Here is a 22073-nt window from a genome sequence, read left to right as displayed (position 1 = left end):
CCATTGAGCTTTATTGTGACAACAATGGAGCTATAGCACAGGCGAAGGAACCTCGCTCACACCAGCGGACCAAACACATACTACGGCGCTTCCATCTCATTCGAGAGGTTATCGAGAGAGGAGATGTGAAGATTTGCAGAGTACCTACAGAGGCTAACATCGCAGATCCCTTGACCAAGGCTTTGGCACAGAGGAAGCATGATGGTCACACTATGTCATTTGGGCTTAGAGCCTACACTGATTGGCACTAGTGCTAGTGGGAGATTGTTAGCTAGAGCCCTAGAGCCAATCATTTGATGATTCTATATTGGACTTATTGTATCATATTCTACATAAATAAAGGCATTTGGATTTTGGTTATTATACTTGTATTGGTGCCAAATAAACTAAGTATAATAATGTCCCTGAGTAGAAGATTCTCACCTATATCAATCGGTTAGTTGAACCGATAGTGAGATGATATAGGGAACACTACTCTTAATCATTCCTAGTCGAGTATTAACATTCAGGGACAATGTTAATGCAATAAGACTAACATGTAGGACAACTCGATGACTTGATCTCACAAGTCATGGATATAGAGATATCAAGTCGACACATGGGTATACATTAGAGAATGTATACTGAATGACCTGCCATGAGAAAGTATCATGGATCATTATATGAGTGTCATATACTTTCTCATGTGGCTATTAGTATGACTACTAGTCCTTAGACCTGAAGTCACCATAGATCCCTACATAAGGAGTTATGTACTTTGGTTTCGTCAAACGTCACCCGTAACTGGATGGACTATAAAGGCGATTACTGGGTATATAACAAATTATGCAGAGTGATGTGAGTGATGTAGATGGGATCTATCCCTCCTATATGACGGGAGAGACATCGGTATTCTTGATAGAGTGAGACCACGAAGTGCATGGCCATGCCCAAATGAGTCAATATAGGATATTGAGCTCATTTGATTTAGTGAGTCTACTTGGAGTTCAAGATTTAGATTGGTTAGAGGATGACACGGTCTATGCCTCACATTGACCAATCTAGATGTCTAGGATAGAAGAACACTTGTCATATATTGTGAGGAGTCACAATTAGTAGTCACAAGATGATGTTGGATCTCAACATTCTTGTAACATTGGGTAGTAATGATGTGTTGCTAGATACCGCTCATTACTTATGTTCCTAAATGGGTTTAGGGGCATTACCAACGTTACAAGAACCTATAGGGTCACACACTAAGGACAATTAGATGGAGATTAGGTTCATATGATGAACTAAGAGGATTAGATTCATTTGATGAATCAAATTGGATTAAGAGTAATCCTAATTGGGCTAACTTGAGTTCGACTCAAGTTGATTCATGTGTTCAATGAGTCTAATTTAGATTATGACTCATTGAATCAATTTAATTAAATGAATTAGATTCATTATATTAAGTTGGCTTGAATCAAATGGTTGGATTCGATCAACCATGGAAGAGATTTGGTCAAGTTTGACTTGATTTGAGAGGAAGATAAAAAGTCAAGTTTGACTTGACTTTATGCCACCTCATTGGTGAGTTGGCATTGATGTGGACCAATGATGTTACTCCACATCATCAAGGGTGCCACCTCATGGAAGTTACAAAGTCATTTTCTTTAATAGATTCACATTAATTGCACTTAATGCAATTTTTGGAGTTACACAACATGAAGTGGCCGTCCACTTTTGAATGGAAAATGAATGGATTTTCTTCATTCAAGGCACATTGATTCCTTCTTCTTCCTCCTTGAGTTCTTCTTGCTCTCTCCCTCTCCTATTCTTGCCGTGGCCTATCAAGGTGCTAGCACACCTTTGTTTAGGTCTTCTCCACCTAAGTTGTCCGTGTGGATACTTCTAGAGGACCGTACGCTTGACGGTCTAGAGATCCGGCATTTTGGACGAGCGGGATTCGCGTAGGGTGCGCATCAAGGGTATATACATCTTAGCCTTTGTAGATTTTGTGTAAATCGAAGTTTTCTAACTCGTACTCAAAATTTTTCGAATTTTTCCTTTGCACAGATCCGGTGGCATGGGTGATTCGGGGTTTTCGCGACGCGAAAAGCGGTTTTCGCGGCCCGAAAAACCCAACAAGGAGAGCATACCTATTTGCCAGTCCAGTCCTCCAGACCGACAGGACTTTTCTACCTAGGGTTACCACCCCCTAGGACCTAGGGTTACCGCCCCCTAGGACCTAGGGTTACCGCCCCCTTGGATTTTTCTCCACCTAGGATTACCACCTCCTAGGACCTAAGGTTACCCCTCCCCTTAGGATTTCTCCTCCACCTAGGGTTACCACCCCCTAGGATTTTTCTCCTTCCTAACCACAGTTAGGACTTTCCTGCAAACTTGTTTAAGCTCATTAGATAACAATTAAACTTAACTTTGAATCCCTTTTGCCATTATCAAAACTAAAGTTTGATCGTCGGATGCTTCCCGCACCAACAATCTCCCCCTTTTTGATTATGGCAACAGAAATTCAAAGTTAAGCAAAAAGATAATAAAGATGTTAAAAGTTTAGCACAAGCAGGATAAGCACAAATAAAGCTCCCCATTAATGGAATCTTACAAAAACTCCCCCTTAATAAAAGCTCTCCTTAAAACTTAAAAGTTTCAAATTTCAAACTTTCTTTTCTTTAATTTTCTTTGAATTGAATAATGAATTTGAATTTCTCTATACATTTGAATTTCTCTACTCTCCCCCTTTGCCATATATCAAAACAAGTTAAGGGAGCATAAAATGATAAATTGCCTTAGTTAGTTTGGAGAGTGATTTTTATCTTAGTTTTCAAAAATAGGGTGTTTAACTAAACACTTAGCTTTTAAGGAGAGAATTAAAGTTTAAGAAACATAAAAGTTTTTAAGTAGAGGACTAAACATACTTTGGAAAACACTTAATTTTTTTGTAAAACTTTTAGCTAAGTGAAGTTTTTGACTTTGAAAAGTAACTTTATTTTTGACGTACTTTGCCAAATTTAATAAGCATTTGAAAGACACTTAGCACAAAAAAATTTGGAATTACTTTAAGCTCTAAGTTTGAAATATAGAGACTTAGTAAAAAAAAATTTGTTTTTCCTTTTTGGAAATAATTAAAACAAATGCTTAACTTGAAAAACTTGTAAACTTTTAACTAAGGTCATTTTCACTTTGAAGAATCAAACAAAATAAAATCAAAAAACATATTCCTAAAGTCCAAGCATGAGTAACACTTAAATTCCTTGGCCACATGTCTAACCATAGTTACTAGCTGATTACCTAGAGGGCAACAACTTTCACTTGGTTAGTCAAGTTAAGCTAGTGATCCAGTTATATTTGGACTAAGTCTGGATAACTTAACTTGATTACTGTAATTTTGGTATTTATTGTCCAGACTTACTGTGATGCATAGAAATAAGCATACTGAAGTCTAGATTGTACCCTATGCATCTCACCCCATTCTAAGTTTATCAAATACAAACAAGTTAAGCCTAATGTGCTTGTGAGATGCTCTGGCTGAAATCTAGGGGAACATGATTTATAGGGGTAAATTCCTAGGCTAAGTCCAGAATTTGAAAGTCTAAGAAATTGAGATTTTGAAAAAGTATTTTTCCTAAGATTAAAAAATAAGTTGAGAAAAGTAAGCAGAAAATGAGTTCTATTCTACTAAGCACATCCCTATTTGTCTTCTAAGTGAACTGAACTCATGTTCAGGTAAGGGCTTTGTGAATATGTCAGCTAAGTTTGATTTTGACTCAATGTAGTTAAGTACAATATCACCCTTAGCTACGTGATCCCTTACAAAGTGGTGCTTTACTTCTATATGTTTAGTCCTTGAGTGGTGAATTGGGTTTTTGTTTAGATTAATTGAACTTATATTATCAATTGAAATTTTTATTTTCTGATATTCTAGTTGATAATCTTTTAGTGTATGCATCATCCATAACAGTTGAGATACACATTCACCTAGGGCGATATTTTCAGCTTCAATGGTAGATAAAGCAACACAGACAGCTTTCTTCTTGACCAACTTACTAGGCACTGACCTAGAAATTGACCGCTACCACTTGTGCTTTTTCTATCTAGCTTGCACTTGGGATAGTTTGAGTCAGAGTAGCTAGTTAGGTCAAGGGTGCAAGATCTAGGGTACCATAATCCTACATTTAGGGTTCCTTTAATATACCTTAGTATTATTTTAACAAAGGTTAAGTGAGACTCTTTTGCACAAGATTGGTATCTTGCACACATACCTACTGCGAAAAGAATATCTGGTCGGCTTGCAGTTAGGTACAGTAGACTCTCTATTGTGCTTCGATAGTATTTCAAGTCTACTGGTTTACCTTCTAAGTCTGAGTCAATTTTAATATTAGTGGCCATAGGTGTATTAATAATTTTTGAGTTTTCCATTCCAAATTTTTTAACTAGTTCCTTAGCATATTTAGTTTGATAAATGTAAATTCCATCTTTGGTTTGTTTAATTTATAAACCTAAGAAAAAGTTTAGTTCACCTACCAGACTCATTTCAAATTCATCTTCCATTAATTTGGTAAATTCTTTTAAAAATTTGGAGTTGGTTGATCCAAAAATTATATCGTCTATGTAAATTTGGGCTATAAAAATGTCTTTTTCTAAGGTTTTTACAAAGAGGGTTGGATCTATTTGACCTTGGTTGAAATCTTTTGATATTAGATAATTGGATAAGTGTTCATACCAAGCCCTAGGAGCTTGTTTTAGTCCATATAGGAACTTTTTTAGTCTAAAGACATGATTTGGATATTCTAAGTCCTCAAATCTTGGGGGTTGACCTACATATACCTCTTCTTTAATAAACTCATTTAAAAATATGGATTTTACGTCCATTTGGTATAGCTTGAACTCTTTGTGTGCTGCATAGGCCAGTAGCATCTTAATGGATTCAAGTTTGGCTACAAGGGCATAGGTCTCATCATAATCTAACCCTTCTACTTGATTGAATCCTTTGGCTACTAACCTAGCTTTTTTCTGACTATATTTCCCTAATCATCTAATTTGTTCCTAAAAACCCATTTAGTATCAATTATAGTCTTGTTCATGGGTTTAGGTACTAATTCCCATACTTGATTTCTTTCAAATTGGGCTAACTCTTCCTATATTGCTAAAGTCCAGTCTGGGTCTGGTAGGGCTTCATCTATAGTTTTGGGTTCAATTTTGAAAATAAGGGCTATCTGGCTTAGGTTCATATAGGATGACCTAGTTCTGACTCCTTGAGTTAGATCACCCAAAATTTGGTCAGATGGGTGATTTGTACTTGTTCTAGTTGGCCTTATATTTGGGTTAGTATTTGGTTCTTGTGAGTCACTAGGTTTAAGTAGGTTTTCTTCATCATCTTCTATATTTCTTGAGTTAGCATTTTCTGTATTATTTTCATTTATTAAATTGGGCATTATATTTTCTTCATCAAATATTACATTTACAGTTTCTTCAACTTTTAGGGTGTTTTTGTTATAAACTCTGTATGCCCTACTGGTAGTTGAGTACCCTAAAAATATTCCTAGGGTTATTTTTTATAAGAATTTTCCTAAGTAATCTTTGGTGTTTAAGATGAATACTTTACACCCAAATACTTTTAAATAGTTTAAGTTAGAGATTTTATTATAATATATTTCATGTGGTGTTTTATTTTGACTTTTGATATGGGTTAGGTTTTGTAGGTCCCTGGTGAAAAAGGGAAAGGAGATAGCAGAATTAAGAAAATAGATCAATATCGGCCGGGACATACCTTGAGAGAGGTAGGCCACCCCGGTCGGGATATACCTTAAGAGAGATAGGTCAATATCGGCCGAGAAATACCTTAAGAAGTGTAAGCTAATATCGACCGAGATATACCTTAAGGGAGATAGATCGATCTCGGCCGAGAAGGATAGTCCAATATCGGCCGGGATATACCTTAAGAGAGATAGGCCAATACCCGCCGATAAATACCTTGAGAAGTATAAGACAATATCGACCGAGATATACCTTAAGGGAGATAGACCAATCTCGGCCGAGAAGGATAGTTCAATATCGGCCGGGATATACCTTAAAAGAAATAGGCCAATACCGACCGAGAAATACCTTAAGAAGTATAGTCCAATATCGAACAAGATAACACGCTTAAGAGAATATAGGCTGGGATAAAGGCTTAAGTAGATATGGGTCGAGATCAATTGAGATAATACGCTTGAGAAAAGAAAGACCAACGTCGGGCGGGATTATCTGAGTTAACACATGTGAGTCTAGATTAATATCGGGGGGATGCATATGATCGATCGGGAATAAGTGAATACAAGACCATACGGGATTCATAATATATTATCTGGAGATGAGGACCTGTGTTTAATCCACCTGTATGAAACCTCAGATCAATCTTGACCAATACAAAACATAGTATAATATCGGGTTGCCCATGATATAGTGAAGACAGGACAACCGGGCAAGGGTGATAAAGTATAACTCATAGAACAGGACGAGAATAAACATTTTGGGGATATTTATGAATAGCTTATGAAAATATCTGCTTCATATGATTGTATAACAGGTTGACTAATTTGGCGGAAAGAATGCTTCTAGAATTTTCTGCAGGTACTAGACGACAAAGAGGGTACATCTGGGGTACCTAGAAGATTCCTTAAAAGTTATTATGTGCAAGTACATGGCTTACGTCATCTCATAACAAACTCTAACAAACCGGGGTCCACTTCATGACTACGGAGGTTATATGAAGTGGTATAAAAAGGGGAATCTTCTACGTTGTCCAGGTAAGTTCACATCACTACTCGCATTCACAAACCCTAATTCTCACCTTCTGTTCATCTTCTTCCTTTTTCCACACGAAGAGAGATCACTGACTTGAGCGTCGGAGGGCCTAGCCAGGGATTCTCACCTCGGTCTTAGGTAACTGACGGTAGTGTTGGTTGGTCTCTTGTGCGTAGGAAGCCTTGGAAGTTCTAGATCTCGGTTTTCTTTAGTCAGATTTCTCTCTCGTCATTGAAGCTCTGCACGAGGAGGACATTCTATGACTTTATTCTCTCCGATCCGCTTTGGGTTTCTCGGATCAGTATTCAGTCAGGTACTACTCTTCATCAGTAGTAGGTTTTCTCTCCAGCTTTCCATTTTGTCAAGTTTCTCAGACAGGATCAAATTTGGCACCGTCTGTGGGAGCTTCACCTGAATCTGAGACTACAAGATGGAAGAGGCTGGAAAATCAAATCTACTCACTATTAGCCGCGAAGATCTAGATTTTCTCATTAATACTCATGTACAGAAAGCTTTGCAACAACAACAACATCAAGCTCAAACTGGGGCTACTCTGCCGGTAGCTCATAATCCAGCGATTTCGACTACTGAGTATCGGAAGGGAAAGGAGCCAGAAGAAGAAAAACATGTATATTTCCCTCCGACTACAGCTTCTCTGACTAGGCGTCCTCGAGCCTTCCTTCGAACTCCTTTGGAACAGGGAGGACGAAAGCCTATATTTCAGGAATCCTCTGGCGAAGCACCAGACAGAGAGAAGCGCAAAGTTAAGATGATAGCTAGCGATAGCTCGCCGGAAAGAATCATTTATCCGTTCTCCCAAAGTGTATTGGAGGATCTACTTCCTAAGCGGTATCAAAATTTGCAGATTGGCGAGTACACTGGGACTACAGATCCAGAAGATCGCTTGTTAAAATTTGAGAATGTAGCACTATTACAATAATTTTCTGATGGAGTGAAGTGCTGGATGTTCCTCACGACACTCGGAGGAGCCGCGCAGCGTTGGTTTAAGAGATTGCTGGAAAAATCTATCTGAAAGTTCAAGGACTTCAAGAAGGTTTTCCTACACCATTTCTCTAGCAACAAGAGGTACCATAAGACTCCCTGGAGTCTATTTTCAATTAAACAAGCATCTAAGGAGTCCATTAGAGCCTATATCAAAAGATTCAATCGGGTAGCTATCGATGTACCCAACGCTACTACTGAGATATTAGTAAGTGCTTTTTCTCAAGGTTTGAATGATAATGATTTCTTTAAAGATCTAGTAAGAAATCCTCCTGCCAATTTTGATTCCTTAATCGAGCGTGCCACTGAATTCATTAACGTTGAAGAAGCTCAGGCTGCTCGCAGAAAAGAAGGCACTACTTCTTCTCCTACCCCTGTTAAGGAGAAGGCTCCTGCTCCTATCCCTCCACCGAGAGGACCTCGAGTAGTTCATCCATCTCATCATCATTCAGAATATCACCCACAAGCAGTACAACACGTGGAGATGCAACAAGAAGCACCAAGAAGGTGGTGCACATACCATAAGACCAGCAGTCATCATACAGAGGACTGTTTTGTTTTAAAAAATAAGAAAGCAAACAAGGATCGTTATCAAAGGCAAAACTATTAACGGCAACAATACCCCAGACAGCAAAGTCCGCTCAAACTGGAATATCGCCCGATCGAGCCTCAATAAGGTGCATTACCAAGTCCGGACGGTACAACTCAGGCGCCTGAGAAGACTCAGCCTAAAGCCTTGATAGCCCGGCAAGAAGAAAATAGGAGTAATGCCGCTCGAGGCAACATTAACATGATTACAGGTGGGCCCACTGATGGAGATTCCAACAGGGCCAGAAAAGCACATGCATGAAGGCTCGAGATCCATGCTGTAGGATGCAGCATGGAAAGAGCAGCCGGTCCAGAAATCAGTTTTGGGCCCAGAGACCTCGAGGGGGTAAAAATGTCCCATGATGATGCATTAATAATTAAGGCTGTGATAGCCAATTATGCTATTTCTCGTACCTTCATAGATACTAGTTGTTCTATGAATATTATCTTCAAGAAAGCTTTTGATCAACTGCAGATTGACCCGAGTGAACTTCAACAGATGGTGACTCCTTTATATGGATTCACTGGTAATGAGGTACAACCGCTCAGTCAATTAAAATTGGCCATATCTTTGGGGGAGGAGCCCCTAATGAGGACTAGAAGATTTTACTTTATGGTGGTGGATGCTCCATCTGCCTACAACGTAATACTGGGTCGACCGACCCTAAATGAGTTTAGGACAGTCGTTTCTACTTTCTGTCAAAAAATTAAATTTCCCGTTGATGACCAGATCGGGGAAGTGCGGGGTGATTAGAAGATAGCCCATAAATGTTATGTATAGTTCGTCCAAACTGAAGCCAGCGCCGCTCGGAAAATCCAAGGAATGGAGGTTAATGCCATTCAAGAAAAGTCACCTGTTCTGGTTTATGAAGAAAATGAAGAAATCCAGATACAGACCGGTTGACCTGAAACTACTACTTATGTCACGGTCGATCTTGATCCTACATTGAAGGCCGACTTAGTTCAGTGCTTGAAGAAAAACAATGATGTCTTTGCTTGGATGCCCAAAGAAGTCATGGGTGTTTCCCCTTCAGTAATGGAGCATTCTTTGCATGTTTTCCCAGATGCCCTGCCGGTCATGCAAAGAAAAAGAAATTTTAGTGCAGAACAAAATCAAATCATCAAGGAAGAAGTGACTAAACTCATGGAAGCTGGCTACAGTAGGGAGGTACAGTTCCCTAGCTGGCTAGCTAATGTGGTCTTGGTCACTAAGCCAGGAAACAAATGACGGGTATGTATTGATTTCCGCGATCTCAACAAAGCTTGCCCGAAAAGATTATTATCTACTGCCCTGGATCGATCAATTAGTAGATTCTACATCTGGGTGTGAATACATTTATATGCTTGATGCTTATCAGGGCTATCATCAGGTCCCCTTAGCTAAGGAGGACCAAGAGAAGGTCAGTTTCATAACATCTGAATGCACTTATTGTTATAATGTTATGCCCTTTGGACTAAAAAATGTAGGAGCAACTTATCAGAGGCTTATGAATAAGTTCTTCCAAAAATAGATTGGAAGAAATATGGAAGTATATGTCGATGATATCTTAATTAAGTCTCTTCAAGCTATTGATTTATGTAGGGATGTAGAGGAGCCCTACAAGAGATTGAGGTAATATGGGCTCAAGCTAAACCCAGGCAAATGTTTATTTGGAGCAAAGGGTGGAAAGTTCCTGGGCTATATGGTGTCCGAGTGAGGAATAGAAGCCAACCCAAGCAAAGTCAAAGATCTGCAAAACATGGAGCCACCACGCAACATGAGGGAAGCTCAAAGACTCACCGGCTGGATTACAGCCTTATTTAGATTTATTTCAAGGTCGGCCGATCATAGTCTCCATTTCTTCAAGATACTTCGGAAGGCTAACAAATTTCAATGGGACGAAGAATGTGACAAAGCTTTTCAAGAGTTGAAAGACTATCGGTCCACCCTTCCTGTATTGGCTAAGCTTATAGTAGGAGAGACCTTATGGGTATATCTCTTGGCCAATGAAAATATTGTAGGCTCTGTGTTAGTTAGACAGGAAGGGAAAGAGCAACACCCTGTGTATTTTTCTAGCTATTTATTAAAAGGAGCCGAGTGTAGATATACTACACTCGAAAAGTTGGCTTATGCATTAGTGTTAACTGCCCGGAGGTTGCGCCCATACTTTTTAAAACACACAATTATTGTGTTGACCAACAATACTCTTGGGTGGGTATTGCTTAACCCGGAGGCATCGGGTCGATTGATCAAATGGATGACCGAACTTAGTGAGTATGATATACAATATCAACCTCGCTCGGCCATCAAGGCACAAGCTTTAGCAGATTTCATTATAGAAGTTCAAGGCCCTGAAGAAGAAAATACTTGGAAAGTTTATGTGGATGGATCCTCAACCAGACAAGGTAGTGGAATTGGTGTTCTCCTTATATCCCCAAGGGAAGATAAACTTCAACTTTCTCTCAGGCTGAATTATAGAGCCACCAACAATGAGACAGAATATGAAGCATTGATAGCCGGATTACAAGCCGCTCGGCATATAGGAGCAGCTCGAGTTCTCATCTATTCTGATTCTCAGTTAGCAACCCAACAATTATCAGGTAACTTTGAAATTAATAATGACAGGCTCAAGTTATATGCCGAGGCATTTGATTGTTGGGACTTTCGGGCCGCAAAAACCGCTTTTTGCGTTGCGGAAACCTCGAAGTCTTGCCACCGGATCCGTGAGAAGATTAAAATAAATTCATGTACATGTTTGTTATCCTAGATCTACCTTAGATCTACATGATAAGGGATATACATTTGAAGTGAAGCCCTTCGCAAATCCCGCTCGTCCAAGGTTCTTCATATCTCAAGTGTGTTCAAGTGTACACACCTCTAGAAGTATCCACACGGGACAAGAGATGGAAGAAAAACACCTAGAGTGTGCTAGCACTCTTGGATGTTTCGGCCCAGGAGGATGAGAGGGAGAGAAGAGAAGAGAAGAAGAAGAAGAAGGAATGAATGAGCACACAATTGCATTCACTTGCAATCAAGTGGTCATCCACTTCATGGAGAGGTTATAAACCTCCATGGGATACCAAGAGTCATGGCTCTTGGTCTCCCTCATGAGGTGGCACACACATAAGCCAACCTTGATGATGTGGAACATCATCATTGGCCCACCTTATGCCAACACACAAATGATGTGGCATTGGTCAAGTCAAACTTGACCTTTCATCTTCCCTCTCAAGTCAAGTCAAACTTGACCTCTTATCTCCCATGGTTGATCAAATCTAACCATTGGTTCAAGTCAATTTGATTTAATGAATCTCTATTCATTGAATTAAATTGTCTCAATGAATCCAAGTCTAAATTAGACTTATTCAACACATGAATCAAATTGAGTCCAACTCAATTATTCTAATTTGGATTACTCTTAATCCAATTTGGTTCATCACATGAACCTAATCCTCTTGGTTCATCAAATGAACCTAATCTCCATCTAATTGCCCTTTGTGTGTGACCCTATAGGTTCTTGTAACGTTGGCAATGCCCCTAAACCCATTTAGGAGCATAAGTAATGAGTGGTATCTAGCAACACATCATTACTACCCAATGTTACAAGAATGTTGAGATCCAACATCACCTTTGTGACTACTAATTGTGACTCCTCACAAAATATGACAAGTGTCCTTCTATCCTAGACATCTAGATTGATCAATGTGAGGCATAGACCGTGTCATCCTCTAATCAATCTAAATCTTGAATCCCAAGTAGACTCACTCAATCAAATGAGCTCAACATCTCATATTGACTCATTTGGGCATAGCCATGCACTTAGTGGTCTCACTCTATCAAGAATATCGATGTCACTCCCGTCATATAGGAGGGATAGATCTCATCTATATCACTCACATCTCTCCTCATAATTTGTTACATACCCAGTAATCGCCTTTATAGTCCACCCAGTTACGGGTGACGTTTGACGAAGCCAAAGTATGTAACTCTTTATGTAGGGAACCATGGTGACTTCAGGTCCAAGGACTAATAGTCATACTAATAGCCACATGAGAAAGTATATGACACTCATATAACGATCCATGATACTTTCTTATGGCGGGTCATTCAGTATACATTCTCCAATGCATACCCATGTGTCAACTTGATATCTCTATATCCATGACTTGTGAGATCAAGTCATCGAGTTGACCTACATGCTACTCTCGTCACATTAACATTGTCCCTGAATGTTAATACTTGACTAGGAATGATTAAGAGTAGTGTTCTCTATATCATCTCACTATCGATTCAACCAATCGATTGATATAGATAAGAACCTTCTACTCAAGGACGCTATTATACTTAGTTATTTGGCACCAATACAAGTAAGTATAATAACCATAAAAAATGTCTTTATTAATATATAGGAATATGATACATCGAGTCCATACAACAATCATCATATGATTGGCTCTAGGGCTCTAACTAACATTGATAAATTGAAGGCTCAGTATCAAGAAGTAAATATACAAAAAGTTCCTCGATCCGAAAATCAAGTAGCCGATGAATTAGCTAAATTGGCCTCTGCTATAACACCATGGAATTTGGATCGGCCAGTGGAGCAAACCCTGTTAATATCTTGTATTGAAAGACAAGCTGACGCAGAAATACAAGGTGATTGGAAGGCACCAATCATATTATATTTGCAGCAGGGCATTCTTCCGAATGATGCAAAGCAAGCAAGGATATTTAAGAAGAGGGTTGCTCAGTATACTATGATAGGGGAGCAGTTATATAAAAGAGCTTTCTCCAGACCTTTACTTAAGTGTATTAGCACAGAAGATATATAATTTATCCAGCAAGAGGTTCATCAAGGCTCATGGGGCAGTCATATAGGAGGAAGATCCTTAGCTCGCAGAATTTTACTAGCAGGATATTTCTAGCCTACTCTACATGAAGATGCTAACAAATTGGTAAGAACTTGTATTTCTTGTCAGAAACATCAAAATATTCCACATCATTCTACGCAATCATTAAGAACCTCTATAGTTTCCTGCCCCTTTGATCAATGGGGCATGGACATAGTGGGCCCGTTTCTTATGACAACTGCACAAATAAGATTTTTATTAGTAGTAGTGGATTATTTCTCTAAATGGGTAGAAGCAGAACCACTTGCTCGAATTACTGAAGATGCAGTTATTAAATTCCTATGGAAAAATATCATATGCAGATTCGGTATTCCTCATAAATTAGTTTCTGATAATGGAAGGTAATTCTAAGGAGACAGAATCTTAGATTGGTGCAAAAGTTATGGTATTATTCATGCATCCAGCTCTGTGGCGTATCCACAGAGTAATGGTCAAGCAGAGGTAACCAACAGAGAAATTATAAGAGGCTTAAAAACTAAACTAGATCATGTCGGAGGCAGTTGGATAGATGAATTACCCAGTGTTCTTTGGGCCTATCACACTACACCCCAAGAAGTTACAGGGATCACTCCTTTCCAACTAGTTTATGGGGGAGAAGCCTTAATTCCTATCGAGGTGGGAGTAGAATCTGACATAAAGCAGTTATATGATGAAGATAACGCTGGTCGACGACTCATGGAGCTGGATCTAATAGAGGAAACCAGAAACAAAGCTGCAACTCGTCTCACATCATATCGACAATGAATGAGGTAAAATTATAACAGAAGAGTCATCCCAATATTTTTCCATGTGGGAGATCTGGTATTGAAACGTGTTAAGCCTGTTGGGAATGTTAGCAAGTTAGCACCACAATGGAGAGGACCTTACAAGGTGGTGGAAAAACTGCATCAGGCTCATATTATCTCTAGGACACTGAAGGAAGAACTCTCGAGCGTCCCTGGAGTGCAAATCATTTACAACCCTACCGAACTTAACAAGCTCATATCATTCAAGAATATGTCTGAGAGAACAAATCAAAATTACTTGAGATGTGTTGGGTTTTTCGGGCCGCGAAAACCGCTTTTCACGTCGCGGAAACCCCGAATTACCCAAAGCCGTAGATCCGTGCAAGGAAAACCAAACAAAAATTACGAGTACGAGTTTCAAAACTTCTAGATCTACTCCTAGATCTATGTGTTAAGAAGTATACCTTGAAGCGTGCCCTTTCGCGTTCCCGCTCGTCCAAGGAATTGCCGGATCTCTAGACCGTCAAGCGTCGGTCCTCTAGAAGTATCCACACGGACACGTAGGTGGAGAAAACCTCACACAAAGGTGTGCTAGCACCTTGGTAAGATTCGGCCAAGCAAGGAGGAGAGGGAGAGGGAGAGCTTGAGGAAGAAGAAAGGAGTAATAATCACACTTGAATAAAATCAAATTTCATTCACCACTTTTGTGTGGCCGACCACTCCATGGAGTGTAACTCCCATTCCACATTAATCACAATTAATGTGAAGCCATTAAGAGGTGTTTTGTAACTCCTATGATGTGGCACATCATGAAATGTGGACCATTACCATTGGTCCACATCTTGCCACTTCACAATGATGTGGCAAATGAGTAACCTCCACTCATTTAATGTGGCTAACTCACATTTAATGCAATGGAGGCTTGTAACCTCCATGAGGTGGCAAAGCAAGATGATGTGGAGCAACACTATTGGTCCACATCTTGCCACCTCACTCATGATGTGGCAAAGAGTCAAGTCAAACTTGACTCTTCCTCTTCCTCTCTAGTCAAGTCAAACTTGACTCAATCTCTCTCATGGTTGATCTAATGTAACCATTTGATTCAAGCCAACTTAATATAATGAATCTAATTCATTAAATTAAATTGATCTAATGAGTCATAATCTAAATTAGACTCATTAAATACATGAATCAACTTGAGTCTAACTCAAGTAGCCCAATTTGGATTACTCTTAATCCAATTTGATTCATCAAATGAATCTAATCCTCTTGGTTCATCGTATGAACCAAATCTCCATCTAATTGTCCTTAGTGTGTGACCCTATAGGTTCTTGTAACGTTGGCAATGCCCTAAACCCATTTAGGAGCATAAGTAATGAGCGGTATCTAGCAACACATCATTACTACCCAAGTTACAAGAATGTTGAGATCCAACATCACCTTGTGACTACTAATTGTGACTCCTCACAATATGTGACATTTTCCTTCTATCCTAGACATCTAGATTGATCAATGTGAGGCATAGACCGTGTCATCCTCTAATCAATCTAAATCTTGAACTCCAAGTAGACTCACTCGATCAAATGAGCTCAACATCTAATATTGACTCATTTGGGCATGGCCATGCACTTCGTGGTCTAACTCTATCAAGAATACCGATGTCGCTCCCGTCATATGGGAGGGATAGATCTCATCTACATCACTCACATCCCTCTGCATAATTCATTACATACCCAGTAATTGCCTTTATAGTCCACCCTGTTACGGGTGACGTTTGACGAAACCAAAGTACATAACTCCTTATGTAGGGAACCTTGGTGACTTCAGGTCTAAGGACCAATAGTCATACTAATAGTCACATGAGAAAGTATATGACACTCATATAACGATCCATGATACTTTCTCATGGCGGGTCATTCAGTATACATTCTCTAATGCATACCCATGTGTCAGCTTGATATCTCTATATCCATGACTTATGAGATCAAGTCATCGAGCTGGCTTACATGCTAGTCTTATTGTATTAACATTGTCCCTGAATGTTAATACTCGACTAGGAATGATTTAGAGTAGTGTTCCCTATATCATCTCACTATCGATTCAACCAATCGATTGATATAAGAACGCTCTACTCAAGGACGTTATTATACTTAGTTTATTTGGAACTAATACAAGTAAGTATAATAACCAAAATCAAATGCCTTTATTAATATACAAGAATATGATACAATGAGTCTATACAATCATCAAATGATTGGCTCTAGGGCTCTAACTAACAAGATGGTTTCCCTACGAACAAATGACAAGTATGCTCATCGTTTATGTACTTTATTCAACTCGATAAATACAATTCAGGCCAAATATCGCCCAAGAAATAAATATGGTTCAAACAGCATGATGATTATTAGGCAAACATTTTTAATCTGTTCAAGCGGCCGTCAATTGCGTGCTTTAAGGAAGAACCTACCAGGCTTGCTTAAGAAAATCTCAAAGATGTTAAGCCATCACAAGGTTAGTGCAAGCATTTTAGTTTTACATAAAGCACAGTTGATCGGGAAATCTCATAAAGTAACTCGGGCGGGTCTTCATGGGAGGAACCGGAGACTTTAAACTATCATAAAAGCATAGTCGATCGAGAAATCTCATGAAGTAACTCAGACGGGTCATCATGGGAGGAATCGGAGACTTTAAACTATCATAAAAACATAGTCGATCGGGAAATCTCATGAAGTAACTCGGACGGGTCTTCATGGGAGGAACTGGAGACTTTAAACTATCATAAAAGCATAGTCGATCGGGAAATCTCATGAAGTAACTCGAACGGGTCTTCATGGGAGGAACCGGAGACTTACTATCATAAAAGAATAGTTGATCGGGAAATCTCATGAAGTCGGACGGGTCTTCATGGGAGGAACCGGAGACTTTAAACTATCATAAAAGCATAGTCGATCGGGAAATCTCATGAAATAACTCAGACGAGTCTTCATGGGAGCAACCGGAGACTTTAAACTATCATAAAAGCATAGTCAATCGGGAAATCTCATGAAATAACTCAGACGGGTCTTCATGGGAGCAACCGAAGACTTTAAACTATCACAAAAGTATAGTCGATCGGGAAATCTCATGAAATAATTCGGACGGGTCTTCATGGGAGGAATTGGAGACTTTAAACTATCATAAAAACATAGTCGATCGGGAAATCTCATGAAGTAACTCGGACGGGTCTTCATGGGAGGAATCGGAGACTTTAAACTATCATAAAAACATAGTCGATCGGGAAATCTCATGAAATAACTCGGACGGGTCTTCATGGGAGGAATCAGAGACTTTAAACTATCATAAAAACATAGTCGATCGGGAAATCTCATGAAGTAACTCAGACGGGTCTTCATGGGAGGAACCGGAGACTTTAAACTATCATAAAAACATAGTCGATCAGGAAATCTCATGAAGTAACTCAGACGGGTCTTCATGGGAGGAACCAAAGACTTTAAACTATCATAACAACATAGTCGATTGGGAAATCTTATGAAATAACTTGGATGGGTCTTCATGGGTGGAACTTGAGACTTTAAACTATCATAAAAGTATAGTCGATCGGGAAAACTAATGAAGTAACTCGGAGGGGTCTTCATGAAAGGAACCGGAGACTGTAAACTATTATGAGTAAAATCATGCGAGATTGATACAGCACAATAATTTATGGACCCAAATCAATCGGGATTAGACGCCCGATCGGAAACTCAGAGAATGATAAAATTTTGCATGTGAAGCCAATCGATCGGGATTATATTATTAGTGGAAATTCAAAGTTGTGCATATTTCTTCATAAAAATCACTTGGTATTACACTCCAGATCAAGATTCAAGGTTCGAGGGGGATTTTGTATAGATATATACATATAATCTTTCAAATTACATTCCTTATCTGGAGTCCCAATCATAGGAAGCTCTTTATCTAAAATTACTCGGGAAGTTATACTCAACTAAAGCTCATATCATTTCGTGGAGTTCTTCATATAAAGTCACATGGAATTACATGCTCTTCTGAAGTATGAATGGAATCCTATACAAGCCTACCTGATTGAAGTTCAAAGAGGTTATGGGAAATTTTACTGCTCAAAATTATATGGTCAATGAAGATATTACCAATGGAGGAGTTTATTAAAACAAGATCTAATTTCGAGGAATAAGGAAGGAATTCTTGAACAAGATAGTACTTATGCTCAGTTCTCAGGAGCATTTCAAAAGAAGCAATGTCAGGCTAATATAAACCAGAAAAAACAGGTAAGTATCAAATTTTCTTTTAATATTGCAGCTACTTAATTACAGGTCTCTTAATTACAAGTCTTCTAATTACAAGTCTCCTAATTGCAAGTCTTTTTTAAATACATAACCATGCTTATTCAAAATGGCTTGTCAAATTTTCAGGTAGTTCTCGGTTGAGTCTGCGATGGTTTATGAATAGAGAAGGAGGTTCCCTAGGTAGATAACCACCCTCTCTCAGTTGTTGAAGAATCCCTGCCACAGAATGATTTAAAGCCCCTATGATTCGATGAACATATTCGTTAACAAATGCCGGAGACCTTAGATAAGTTAGGTGTCTCTCTTCCCATCGGCTTTCCTCATGCTCCTTATAACTTTGAAATTCAGCTTGTAGTTTAGCAGCTTGGTCTTTGAAGGTGTCCTTTTCTAATTTAAGCTGCTCTACCTCCTTTCAAAGTGAGGATATTTCATCATCCTGAGCCTTTCTTTGTTCTTACTCTTCTAACAGAGCAAAATCTCTTGATGCTGACTCTTGAGCCTGATCAGAAAGAAAGACATTGTAAAGCCTCTCTGTCTTCTCTAAAACAATGCTTTTATGAGAAATATCTGAGAGGGCTTTGTCCTTCAAAGCAGTTTCCACCTGGAGACTGGAATGTAATCGATCCACTCGTAGTTCCAAAGTTCTCCTCTCAAGCTCTTTGTTTGCCAATAGCTACTACTGATGTTGCAGTTCCTTCTTTAAACTCTCTATTTGTTGAGTCTGCGAGGCTATCTTCTCTCGTAATTGAGTGAGCTCAATATGAGAAGGAGGAAGATTGGCTTTCAATGCCTCTACTTAAGCCTTTAACTTGCCATTTTCCCTTTCCAATGCAATGATTAACTAGTCCAGATGAAGACTTGAGGCAAGGAGCTAAAATAATGATACAGTTAGCGAAAGTAATAATAAGTTAACAATATATAATGAAAAATACTTACAGCAACAGCTTGGCGACTATGACTGTCGGCATGGTTGGAAATACTAGTGCCTTTTAACAATTCTTGGCTATGCAACCAAGATTCAAATAGTGGGCCTTGTAGTTGTAAAAAACCGTAACCAGGAGTGTCCGAAGTTTGCCCCATTTGAGAGGGAAGACCCATAGCTTGTCTAAATAAAGGCGTGGAGGCAGAAGGAGAAGAGGGTCGTGTGGAAGAAGAAGGAAGAGAAATGAGGGGAGTAGTAGAACCGGGAATGATAGAGGATGAGCTAGAAGGGATGGAAGATGGTAGAGCAATCAAGGTTGATTCAGTTGTCGAGGCATGAATAGCTGATGGCCCTGGACTCAGAGAAGATCTCCTGCAAAGTGTTCGTTTAGCTCGTGGTCCAGAAGCCAGAGGAGGCAAGGCCAATACAAGAGGTTGGGAGGATACAGAGGGGGTAACGACCATCTGAGAAGCAAAAGGAGCTGAAATAATAACAGAAGAGGAGAGGATGAGTAGAGCCGGTCTCATCATCCTAAGAGAAAGAATGGAGATAATATGGGTACGGGACATTGGTGCCTTACCTCTCTTAAAAGAAATAGGTGTCGGAACAATGGGGGCTTGTACAAAGGTACTAAAGATGTCGCTAAAAGGAACATCCTCAGTAAGCCTGGGTTTCTTGACTAAGGTAATAAAAGGTTGTTCCTCTTCCTCTTCCATAGCAGCGACAACTTCCGTTGTTTGCTCTTCTTTAGATAATAAACCCAAAGTAGAGGAGGTGGAATCGACTCGGCGAGCTTGCAGTAATTGTTCTCCAAATTTATTCAGAAAAGACTTGGTTATGGCAGGATTCTTGTACATGAAGGTAGGTAGAAGAGCATCAGCTGAAACATAAGAATTAGGCATCATTATAGAAGATGATTAGCAACCAACTGATAAACATAGTTCAGAATGTTTAGACATACCAAAAGAGACATCCAGGGGAGTGTCGATGTTACTTATCCCAAAGGGAAACATCAAGCCCTCCACAATCAAGGATGGTAAGTTGAATTTTGCCCCCTTTAGTTTGGATAAAGCGAAAGAGACAGAGGGATCATTGAGAAGATTGTCAGTACTAGGAACTGGAGGGAGATCATATATCCAATGGATAGGAAAAAGAGGAGAAGAAGGGAGACGCATAAAGAAAAATTTGTGACGTCATTCCCCTTGAGGAGGAATCCTGTTAAACAAAATGACCTTAGGGCGAGACTGAAATTTGAAGACACTGATATCTACTTGGCGAGGAATGAAGAAGTGGTGAAAAAGACGAGGGGATAGAGGAAAATCTAGCAGTTTAGACACCCCAACAAAACCCATGAGGATAGAAAAAGACTGAGGAATAAATTGATTAAGGGGAATCTTAAAGTAGATACTAACATCAAAGAAAAAGGGATGAAGAGGGAATCGAAAACCTTGTAAAACTTGGTCCCGAAAGATAGATATACACCCCAGAGGAGGAAGGTGTGGGCTATCCTGTGGAGTAGGGCGAACTATATAGGAAGGAAAACCATAGCTCACTTGAAAATCCACTTCCTCTGGCTTTATAAGATCAGAAGCACATGAAAGGAACCATGCAGGGGAAGAAGTGGCCATGGCGGAATAACAGAAGGGAAGCAAACAAAGGAAGAGGTATGGATAGTCAAAAAGAAGAAGATAGCATCTTAAACCTTCCTCTCTCTCCCTCAGGGCCTTATACCCAAAAACCCTTAAACAGGGAAGAAGAAGAACTAGAAAAAGGAAAAACCCGAAAGCATAGAGGTATATAAAATAATAATATCAATGGCAGGTCATGTAGAACTTAAGTATAAAAGTGGGTATGAAAAGAAGGGGTATGAATCAAATAAGGAAAAGTACCCGGAATCATAACTGCCATCAAGAAGTAATGTCATCAAAGGATAGAATCGAATTCAAAAAGAAGGATGAATCCCAAAAAAAAGGTATTAAGTTTGGTAATCTTTCTTGGGAAACGCGACCAAGTTTTTCTCACTATATGCTTGATTCTTAAAGAATCAAAGAAGTATGGAGGAAATCGGTCGGGTACGAGGTTGATAAGATAATTTCAAATTATCTATCTGATTAAAACAACAAACCTGGACAGTCATACTGGATCGGACGAGATTTAGTTAAGTATAAGGTATCGGTCGATATGTTCTAGCCTAATGGTATATCGACCAGGTATAATAAACCAATTGATATTGAAAATATTATATTATGAAGTACCATGTTTTATCAAACGGGACTCGGTTAAAAACAAAGTACCGGACGATACTTATGAGCATAAGTATGAATCGGTCGATTACGATAGATCGACCGAGATGGATGATATTATAATATATTGATTAAGGATTTATAATGGCAAGCCAGGCGGCATTCGCCATAATGAATCAGATGAAATTTAGTTAAGTATAATGCACCAGATGGTATTCATAGACACAAGTATAAATCGACCGGTTATAATAAATCGAACGATATTAATAGCATTACGATAGGCCACACTAAATCGGACAGGACTTAGTTAACTACAAAGTACCGGACAATTTTTATAAGCACAAGTATGAATCGACTGGTTACAATGGATCAGCCAAAATGGAGGATACTATAGTAAAGATATTACTATAGTGGCAAGCCAGACGACATTCGACATGATTAAAGAAAATGAGCAAATTTAGTAATAAAAGAAGAAGTTTAACTTTGCACCGATAAGCCAGGTTGTCATAACAAATTCTAGTTAGCTTTACAATGAGCTAGATTCAGGTAAAGAGATTACTCTATAGTCAACTGAGGAAATAGATCGTTAGGCTTGTCAGCAAGGAGTTTGCATCGATCCAAAAAATTGAGA

Source organism: Zingiber officinale, chromosome 4B (genome assembly GCF_018446385.1).
Source record: "Zingiber officinale cultivar Zhangliang chromosome 4B, Zo_v1.1, whole genome shotgun sequence".
Classification (NCBI taxonomy): domain Eukaryota; kingdom Viridiplantae; phylum Streptophyta; class Magnoliopsida; order Zingiberales; family Zingiberaceae; genus Zingiber; species Zingiber officinale.
The sequence above is the reverse complement of the archived record's forward strand: the minus strand, read 5'-3'. Positions refer to the sequence as shown.